Genomic DNA, 10,859 nt, shown 5'->3' with positions numbered 1-10,859 from the left:
CAGAAGACCAAGTGGCTGATTTACAGATGTCAGCAAGGGGAACTTTGCGTAGAAAAGCCACGGAGGTAGCTACAGATCTAGTGGAGTGAGTTCTGATGCTGGCTGGAGGTGTCACTTTCTTTATCTGATAGCACAATCGGATACACTCAGAAATCTAATTTGAAAGTCTCTGGGTAGAAATAGGTGTTCCTTTGGAATGTTCCGCGATGGAGACAAAGAGTCTAGAAGGGTTCCCAAAGGGCTTGGTTCTATCCAAATATAAGGACAAAGCCCTGCATACATCGAACTTATGCATGGTGGATTCAAAAGAGTTTGCATGCGGTTTAGGAAAGAAAGTGGGTAGGTGTATCGGCTCATTGATGTGGAATGACGAATGCACCTTTAGAAGGAATTTGGGGTGTAATTGGAGGGTAACCTTGTCCTTAAAAAATAGCGTATACGGTAGGTCTGCCATGAGAGCTGATATTTCTCCTGCCCGTCTGGCAGAGGTGATTGCCACTAAGAATGCTGTTTTCATAGATGTGTAAGAGGGATCAAGTGGCTAGGGGCTCGAATGGTTGTTGAGTTAAGTAGGATAAAACTAAGTGAAGGTCCCACGGAGGGGTAGGAGGTCCCACGGAGGTGTAGGATGATCATTTAGTTTATCTCCCATTCGTGATCCCAGGGAAAGCGTCTGCTTAATTTGTCTGCTGTGGTATTCATAGCTCCAGGAAGATAGGCGGCTGATATCTGAATGTTGTTCGCAAGGCACCAATTCCAGAGTTTCATGGCTTCTGTGCAAAGTGAGTGAGAGCAAGCCCCTCCTTGCCTATTTACATAGAACACGCAGGCAATGTTGTCTGTCATTGTCAGTACACGTTGGTTCTGGATTAATGGGAGGAAGTGACGGCAGGCGTTGCATATGGGTTGAAGCTCCAGGACGTTTATGTGTAGGGAGGTTTCTGTTGAAGACCGTAGCCCCTGGGCTGTGTCGTGGGACATGTGTGCACCACACCCTGTGAGGGATGCATCATAGAATCATAGAATATCAGGGTTGGAAGGGACCTCAGGAGATCATCTAGTCCAACCCCCTGCTCAAAGCAGGACCAATCCCCAATTAAATCATCCCAGCCAGGGCTTTCTCAAGCCTGACCTTAAAAACTTCTAAGGAAGGAGATTCTACCACCTCCCTAGGTAACGCATTCCAGTGATTCACCACCCTCCTAGTGAAAAAGTTTTTCCTAATATCCAACCTAAACCTCCCCCACTGCAACTTGAGACCATTACTCCTTGTCCTGTCCTCTTCTACCACTGAGAATAGTCTAGAACCATCCTCTCTGGAACCACCTCTCAGGTAGTTGAAAGCAGCTATCAAATCCCCCCTCATTCTTCTCTTCTACAGACTAAACAATCCCAGTTCCCTCAGCCTCTCCTCATAAGTCATGTGTTCCAGACCCCTAATCATTTTTGTTGCCCTTCGCTGGACTCTCTCCAATTTTTCCACATCCTTCTTGTAGTGTGGGGCCCAAAATTGGACACAGTACTCCAGATGAGGCCTCACCAATGTCGAATAGAGGGGGACGATCATGTCCCTCAATCTGCTCGCTATGCCCCTACTTATACATCCCAAAATGCCATTGGCCTTCTTGGCAACAAGGGCACACTGCTGACTCATATCCAGCTTCTCATCCACTGTCACCCCTAGGTCCTTTTCCGCAGAACTGCTGCCTAGCCATTCGGTCCCTAGTCTGTAGCTGTGCATTGGGTTCTTCCGTCCTAAGTGCAGGACCCTGCACTTACCCTTATTGAACCTCATCAGATTTCTTTTGGCCCAATCCTCCAATTTGTCTAGGTCCCTCTGTATCCTATCCCTGCCCTCCAGCGTATCTACCACTCCTCCCAGTTTAGTATCATCCGCAAATTTGCTGAGAGTGCAATCCACACCATCCTCCAGATCATTTATGAAGATATTGAACAAAACCGGCCCCAGGACCGACCCCTGGGGCACTCCACTTGACACCGGCTGCCAGTTAGACATGGAGCCATTGATCACTACCCGTTGAGCCCGACAATCTGCACTATAAGGTGGGTAGAAAGTTGGCTATTCATCCAGCCCATACTTCTTTAACTTGCTGACAAGAATACTGTGGGAGACCGTGTCAAAAGCTTTGCTAAAGTCAAGAAACAATACATCCACTGCTTTCCCTTCATCCACAGAACCAGTAATCTCATCATAGAAGGCGATTAGATTAGTCAGGCATGACCTTCCCTTGGTGAATCCATGCTGACTGTTCCTGATCACTTTCCTCTCATGTAAGTGCTTCAGGATTGATTCTTTGAGGACCTGCATCAGTAGTCATTACGAGGGATGGAGCATCCTGAAGAAAGGAGACTCCAGAGCAGAGGTTGAAGGGAACGGACCACCATAGGAGAGAGTCTTTAACTCTGAAAGGTATGGATAGAGGCTTGTTTAAAGCGTGCACATTCGGTCTGTAAACTGTGGCCAACCAAGCCTGGAAGCACCTCATGTATAGTCGTGCGTTTTGGACCATGAAAGGGCACGAGGCCATGTGACCTAGTAGTTGTAGACAGTCTCGAGCGGTGACCTGAGGACTGTTGTGAAGTCTCGTTACCAATAATTTTGTGATGTTGAAGCGATCGGGTGGGAAAGATGCTATTCCCATTTGGGAATCGAGGTGTGCTCCTATAAACTCCAGGTGCCGGGTAGGAGATAATGTGGATTTGTTTTTGTTTATGTAGGCCAAGGGATAGGAAACAATAGACATGAGCTGCGTGAATCGAAGTGCTGCATCTAGCGTTGAGGCTTTGAGGAGACAATTGTCGAGGTAAGGAAATATTATGAGCCCTTGTTCCCTGAGGTAGGCAGTGACTATGGCTAGGAGCTTGGAAAAAACACGAGGGGTGGTGGATAGGCTGAAGGGTAGCACCCTGTATTGAAAATGTGTTGAGTCGAGGGTAAAATGAAGGAAACGTCTTTGGGCCGGATGTATAGTCACATGAAAATAGGCGTCCTGTAGATCGAGGGCTGAAAACCAATTGCCCTGCTCCAGCACTGGGATTATGGTGGTGAGGGTAACCATTTTGAACTTTTGCTTTTTGATAAATTTGTTAAGCCGCCTGAAGTCGAGGTTAGGTTGCCATCCCCCAGTTTTCTTTTCTGTTAAGAAATAATGGGAATAAAACCCCTTCCCTCTGTGTCGTTCGGGCACAAGTTCCACTGCTCCCAATAGAAGATGATGTTGTACCTCTTGGAGGAGCAGTTGGTCACGAGAGGGGTCCCTGAAGAGGGACAGGGAGGGCGGGTGGGTAGGAGGCAAGGCTAGGAAAGGGATCAAATACCCAATTGTGACAACCTCTATAACCCACTTGTCGGTGGTAATGTTCTGCCATTGATGGAAGAATGGTTGTAGGCGGTGTCCAAAAATAGGGACATGCAGTGTAAGCGCTGGGAACTTTGTTTTCTAAACCCTCGACCAAGGCTTCAAATCTGCTTATTAGTCGGAGGGGATTGAGACGCTGCCGAGGAATTGGGACAGCAACGCTAGTATCTGGGTCTCTGGTGTTGCTGTTGCTCATGTGATCTATGGAATTGCTGGGTATATGTGGGGTAGCGTGGACGCTGGTAAGGTTGATATCTGTATTGTCGCCTTCTGGTTGTAGGGGTTTGAATTCCTAGAGACCGGAGAGTTGCCCTTGAGTCTTTCATTGAATGAAGTACGTCGTTCGTCGTGGAGGCAAAGAGTTTGTCACCATCGAAGGGAAGATCTTCAATGGTATTCTGGACCTCTCGAGGAAAGGAAGAGGAGGAGAGCCATGAACCTCGGCGCATGACCACTGCTGTAGCAGTGGATCTTGCTGCAATGTTGGCTGCATCGAGGGCGGCTTGAAGAGCAGTACTTGAGATGATCTGTCCCTCAGAAACTAGAGCCGTGAATTGTTTTTTCTTCTGGAATGTCATCAATAAAGTCCATGAATTTGTTGTAATTTTTGTGGTCATATTTTGCCAGAATGGCAGTATAATTAGCAATGCGAAATTGTAACGTGGAAGATGCGTATACTTTATGTCCAAGCAGATCTAATTGCTTACTGTCCTTTTCAGATGGCATGGAGCAGTGAAACTGGGGTTTGGTCTTTTGGTTGACTGCCAATGAGTTTGGTGCTGGATCAGTGAAAAGGAATTCAGAACCCTTGGAAAGGATGAAGTACTTGTGATCTGCTCATTTACAGGTAGGTAGGCTTACAGAGGAAGTCTGCCAGATGGCCTTAGCAGGTTCCAAAAGGGCTGCGTTGATCGGTAATGCAATCCTAGAAGAAGAAGACGGCTGCAGGATGTCCATTAACTCAAGCTGCTGTTCAGGAACCTCCTCCAAGTTAATTCTTAACTCGCTGGCAACACTTTTGAAAAGATCTTGAAATTTTGAGAAACCATCCGAAGATGTGGGGGGAGGAGGAAGTAAGGCTTCATCAGGCGTAACAACTGGGTCTACTGGGTTTGAGGCAGGTCATGACTGATCCTGCAGTTGTGATGGTGCTGCCTGGTCTCCTACGTCAGTGGCAGGTTTGTCAGCTGGGGATGCCGGGCAGGTGTCGTGCCTGGTTGAGGTGGCATAGCGAGTGTGGTCTCGAGGAGAAGATGCCCATGGGGCCCAATATTGCCACTGAGGTGGGAAGGGCATAGGTGGTGCCATCCAGGGGTTTACACACCACGGGGCAGGATCCTGAGAGTAGGACAAAGTAATTTTTCTCTGACCTCTATTGATTGGGGTCTGAGGATGGGAGATCGGATATGGTGAAAATTCCCCCTGCAGTCCAGCTTCCTCATCACTGGAGGAAGGCTGTCCGGACTCTGACTGAGCATTTGGAGAGAGTAGGCATTGAGTAGGGGTGACTGCAGGATAGGTGACACCAGCAGGTCCCTTGACTGTGTAAATTGTGGTGCTGGAGCTCCTCTGTGAGGTGAGGGCTGTGCAAGAGGAATCTGCTTGGAAGAAAAGTTCCTCTGCACCGGTGTCCTGAGCATTGTTTCACTGCCGGCCAGCTCAGCGGGTGTCGGTGCCGGGAGAGCAATAACAGCCTGCGGGGGGTCAGGCATGTCAGCATGTGTCGGCACCGCTTCCGTCGCGGTGCCTAACGGTGCCAGATGAGAGGCAGGGAACTGGAAGCCTGAAGCCTCGGGAGTAGAGCTGCAGCTGCAGGCGGGCTTCGCGTGGCACCGGAGGAGCCCAGCGTGTCAAAAGTGCTCAGCCGGGGAAGCGCCAGGAGGGAGGCTGTAGACCTCCCCGGGGCAGTCTTCTCCTGCAAAGTTCCCTTTGCGGGTGAGAGAAGATGCTGGTTTTTTGAAGTTTTTTTGTCCTTCTTTGAGGCATGCAGGGAAGGGAGGGGGTGCTGTGGCGTGCAGTGGAGCTGGAGTCGGCGCCCGGGTCTGCAGCTGACCCTAAAGATTTTTGAAGGAGCAGCAGTTTTAGCCTCAGCTCCCTGTCCTCCCATGCCCTAGCTTTAAGCTTGCTGCAGTGGGCACATTTTTGCGGGATGTGGGACTCCCCCAAACATTTAATGCATTTTGAATGGCCATCGGACAGAGGGATGGCGTCATTGCACGTAGAGCAGCGCTTAAAGCCTGGGAGCCAGGCATGTCGGAAGCGGCTGCTTCCGAGGAATTTTTTTTTTTTTTTAAGAGAGAAAAAGATAGAAAAATGGTAACTAAGTGTTACTGGTAACAAACTAACTAACTAGAAAGGTAATTGTAACAAAGGGAGAGAAAGTGTCTAACGTGAGAAAGTGAGCTCCGTCTCAGGCCGGGGACGGTAGAGAAGGAACTGAGGAGACCGGTCGCGCACGCGTACTATTAAGGTACACTCAGAGCGGGGGTGGCCAGGCTCTGTGCATGCGCGACTGGCCCGAGTACTGCTGTAAAAATCTCTGAGCGAAGGGGCAGGGACGCACCAACACGTGGAGTGGAGCACCCACAGGGACATCCCTTGAAGAAGAACTAGATAAATTCATGGAGGATAGGTCCATCAATGGCTATTAGCCAGGATCGGTAGGGATGGTGTCCCTAGCCTCTGTTTGCCAGAAGCTGGGAATGGGCAGCAAGGGATGAATCACTTGATGATTAGCTGTTCTGTTCATTCCCTCTGGGGAACCTGGCATTGGCCACTATTGGAAGACAGGATACTGGGCTGGATGGACCTTTGGTCTGACCCACTATGGCCATTCTTATGTTCTTATGATTTCCAATGTCCTCCTCTGCTAGAGTCACATACTTTTAAGGGCTTTGGATCTTTAAAAAATATACAACAAATAAATAAGAGGTTTAATGGCCAAGTGGTAGCATCATGCACTGCTGTGGTGAGATCTGAGTTCCTGAGCCAAGGTCAGTCACTTTACTTTGTTGTAAGTAATACTGATCGTACCTCTCAGCCACGGAGACTGAAGTACTCCATTCGTCTACTGAATGGTAAAAAGAAAAGGAGTACTTGTGGCACCTTAGAGACTAACCAATTTATTTGAGCATAAGCTTTCGTGAGCTACAGCTCACTTCATCGGATGCAGTGAGCTGTAGCTCACGAAAGCTTATGCTCAAATAAATTGGTTAGTCTCTAAGGTGCCACAAGTACTCCTTTTCTTTTTGCGAATACAGACTAACATGGCTGTTACTCTGAATACTGAATGGTAGGTACCCCTACTCCACAACACCAAAATGGCTCTAACCCTCAGCAGTGAGATGAGACTGTAGTCTCCATTGCTATGAATCCATTGGCCAATCCATAAGGTCGCTAACCAAGTTCTCTGGCAGGTTTTGTGAAGTGGAGAGTCATAAACAGAGGATAGTCTGAAGGTTACCTGGTTCATTTACCATTGACTGCTAAAGAACCATCAGATGGTGGTAGGTTACCAACCAGATCTTGGTTTCAATCAGTGATCTAGAGGGGAGAGAGACAATATCCCATTTTCATGATTTCTCCCACAAAGCCCTCTCCCACTTCCCACTTTTGTCAGATCCAAGACTGTCCATCTAACAATATGACAACAAATAATAAAACCATACATTTAATAGGCCTTTGCTGCAGGTATAGATGGAGGGTGAGACAAACATGAGTTTAGAACTACATCTCCCTTTTGGGACTGCTTGATGATACTGGCTTTTGACTTCTACTCAGATCAAAGAACTAGTGCATAGTGCTATAACACAATTCAAACTACTCTGAGAAATACCTTAAAAATCATCTTCAATTGCCATTCAAAGATGGCAAAATAATAATAGGCTGGTAGTAACACAGAACTAACAACCCTAAAAATGTGAACACCAAATAGTGCCTCAAACACACCAATGTGTGTTTCAGGTTTGTCCCAGCAGAGATCGATAGTGTCAATGTCATGAAATATGTTTCCAGGTTTTGAACACAAACAAAAACAACCTATGCTCCAAATCTGGCTGCACCAGATATAGGGCAAGAATGATCTCATCTGGAATGGGTGAAGCATGTTGACAGTTCAAGCCTCCCTGCAGAGAAGTTAGAATGTTACTGCTGGGTATTTATACGGAGTAATTTTTAGAAGTTTTAAAATAAACCTATTAAACTGTAGAAAAAATGACAGTTATGAAAGATACTCCAAGTATGAAAACATCCCTTACCTCCCTTTTTTTTCTTTAACATTCTATTCTTTATTATTCTAGCTACTAAATGTAACTTTTTTTTCCCAAGAACCGGCTGACATCCCTGTCTAAAAGTTGGGGATGATGCCATTACTTCACTCTTCTGGCTCTATCCAAACACATTTGACATCTGTTATATACTAATACAATTTTTCTCTTCAAAATGGAGTTGCGCTTGGTTTTTAAAGAGATTTACTTGTAGGGGGAATTCAGGGAAATTCCCCCCCCCCCAACTTCGAACCTCACTAAACTGTTTGCTGGCAGCCTGGCACTAACGATCCAGCACTTCAGGGGAACCAGTTACAAAGCAGCTAAAGTCTGTCATGTGGATGGGACCATCAAGAGTTTTGGAACTTGGTTGTCTCTGGTCAGGGAACAACCATAGTGTAACTGGGTACCCCAAAACCCAACAAAGTTATCCTTGTAGTGTAGCCAGAGCATAAATGTTAAATAACTTTCCTGTCCCTTAAAACAGATTCTTCTGTATTTCTCTCTCGTGTATAGATTTTTCAATGGATTTGCAAAATATGTTCTTGATCCTGCACTATTAAGTGGGGGTTTTTCAATCAACTTGAGTGGGAGAAGGATCAAGCCTTATATACTGTGACTATGACACAATTTTTGGTCCACAAAATCTTCATGACAGGTTTCAGAGTAACAGCCGTGTTAGTCTGTATTCGCAAAAAGAAAAGGAGTACTTGTGGCACCTTAGAGACTAACCAATTTATTTGAGCATAAGCTTTCGAAGTGAGCTGTAGCTCACGAAAGCTTAAAATCTTCATGTGGATTCTCCCATATGCTTCTCAGGAATTTTCTAAATAAATCATTGGTTTTAATTGACTATTTTTCCTTGACACAGATATTTGATTTGAGCATAATTTTATATATATTACAAATCTGCAATAGCTTCCATCCACGTACTGACCCACTCTTATGCGGCTTAACTCGTGAAGTATGGGAAGAGCACAGGACACAACAGTACAGCTGCAGACCAGGGTCCTAAAACCATATTAGCACCTTTATAGTCATTTCATATTTAACTGCAGCTCACAGTGTCACATTTTAAAGGCCAGTACTCCACATTTGGGCCTTTGCAGGTGAACTTAATGACTACAGACTCAATTCTACATTCACTCTATTTAAAAGGATCACACTTTACCAAAGGGATAGGGTGGGGGGTCTAATGATGGAAGTTGGTGTATGCATCTGTGCAATTAGTATTATGCTAGCCCTCAAAGGCCCCTCTTTGAATTAAGTGCTGTACAAACAGACAACAGGAAAACATCAAGTACTTTGGACAAATTCTGTAGTTTTGGGAATTACACCCCCAACAAAAGGGAACACCTTCGAGAATGAGATGAAATTAGATTAAGGATAAACTGGGGAAAGTTCTCATAAATGAGAAGTTAACTGATTTGCCAATGATCTCAGAAGTCTGTTCATAGTAAACTTAGATTGGTGCTGTGGACGGTAAAAAGAATGGTAGCGAACCTGAATGTGTGCTCATATTGTTGAATTTTAATATTGATTTTAACTGACTTCTAATCTTGCCTTGAAAGCATCAGAGACAGATTAGAGTGGTTTCTTAGTGTTTCCTACTAGAATATGAAAATAGTAACACGAAACTATCCCTACATTAAGATGTAACATTTTGCTTCGTGTTTACCCTTTTAGTGATTAGCTGTGCCCAGGGGGACACAATAAAGTGTAAATAAAGTGATCATAAAGCAGAATTGGCTGGTCTTATGCCTTCTGATCACACCTTTATCCTGGCTGTCCTTTGCTATTGTCTCTTCCACAGCAAATGACTACTGTTCCATTCTAATCAGGATACTGATGATTAGTGTGGCTGAAGCAAGGTGCACCCTGCAACCTCCCTTACCCAGAAATGGCGAGCGTCATACCCATGGATGTCCCTTGGCAGAGAGTCTTTTCAAGTGTAAATGTTAAAAAAATGGACACAAAGAGCTGGTGTAAGAGCGCTGGTCTTAGGATGTATAGAGGGAAAAAGTAACCTTAGAGCACAGGTGAAGGTAATAGGAATAGGTGGGCCTGAGCCACAAAGTTTCGATCTGGATCTGAATTTCCCTAAGGTCTGCATTGTTTCAATCCAGGATATTTAAAGCAATAGGACCAGGAGAAAAATTTGACTCCAGATTCAGTTCTGAATGTCCTCAAAGTGCTTATAAAATGCCTCTGCCCACCTCTATATCACACGGATGCTCTCCTCAGTCTTGCACGTCTTTCCTGAGAAAGGGGGATTAACCCAGACTGGCTGGAGGAAAGTATTATTTTGCTGCCATCTTCTGGACTTTCTATGTAATAACACCCAATCTCCCAGTCTTTAAGCTTTCACAATTATCAAACTTAAAAGCTGAACTCCTAAGCTTTAATATACAAATAAAAGTATATTTAAGATACCAAATCAGTAACAAAATATCAGCCTGGACTTACGTCATAGGACATTAAGCCCCCATCACAGTCTGCTGGCCCTGCAGAGGAGGCCTGTGTGAGATTCCTGACTTAACTGCACCAGGAACAGAGAAACTCAGCAATGACAGAATGTAGCTGGCTTTATTAGGGAAATACTTCTACTTGGTAGGAAACTGAGCTAAGGGAAACTAACTACTCCATTGGGCTAAGCAATTAGATATGCAAGTTAAAAACGATTTGAGAGCTGTGTTCTTCCATGGAGCTCTGATACCAAGAACGGATATCCAATGAGCATAAAAAGATGTAATTAAAAATCATTGTTTGCTAAATTATAATCCATGAGGATCTTTTATCATGAGCGTCAGCCTGGCTTGACATGAATAACTGGACATTCATTTCTGGGGAGCATTAGGGAGGTAAATGGATCAGCAGGCTGGAAACACAATGTCTGGGCTAAGAAGAGTGAATTTATACTGCGCTGCTGTAGCACATCTGGTGAAGATGCTCTGTGCTGCCAGGAGACAGCTCTCCTGTTGGCATAATGAAGCCATCTCTCCGAGAGGCAGTAGCTATGTCAGCAGGAGACGCTCTACCACTGAGATAGCGCTATGGAAACCAGTGCTTCGGTTGCTGTAACTTAAGCTACCTTCCTGAGCAACACATTCTCACTCCATGGCAACAGACATTATACCAACCTTTAAGTAGTAGTGTGTACAAGCCCTAAGATAGGTAAATGGGTCAGTAGGCTTGGAGACAGGATGTCTGTATT

At 45.4% G+C, this 10,859-nt stretch overlaps 1 long non-coding RNA gene across 1 annotated transcript; it reads left to right on the top strand.

Moving 5' to 3' along the window:
- Window positions 1–2,205: 2,205 nt before the first annotated feature.
- On the top strand, window positions 2,206–3,960 carry LOC140912032 (uncharacterized). The gene is made up of 3 exons (XR_012159208.1): window positions 2,206–2,431; window positions 2,740–2,825; window positions 3,661–3,960. It is a non-coding gene; the product is annotated as an uncharacterized lncRNA (long non-coding RNA).
- The last annotated feature ends 6,899 nt before the right edge of the window (window positions 3,961–10,859 follow it).

This window comes from Lepidochelys kempii, chromosome 5, assembly GCF_965140265.1.
Source record: "Lepidochelys kempii isolate rLepKem1 chromosome 5, rLepKem1.hap2, whole genome shotgun sequence".
Classification (NCBI taxonomy): domain Eukaryota; kingdom Metazoa; phylum Chordata; order Testudines; family Cheloniidae; genus Lepidochelys; species Lepidochelys kempii.
The sequence above is the reverse complement of the archived record's forward strand: the minus strand, read 5'-3'. Positions and strand labels throughout refer to the sequence as shown.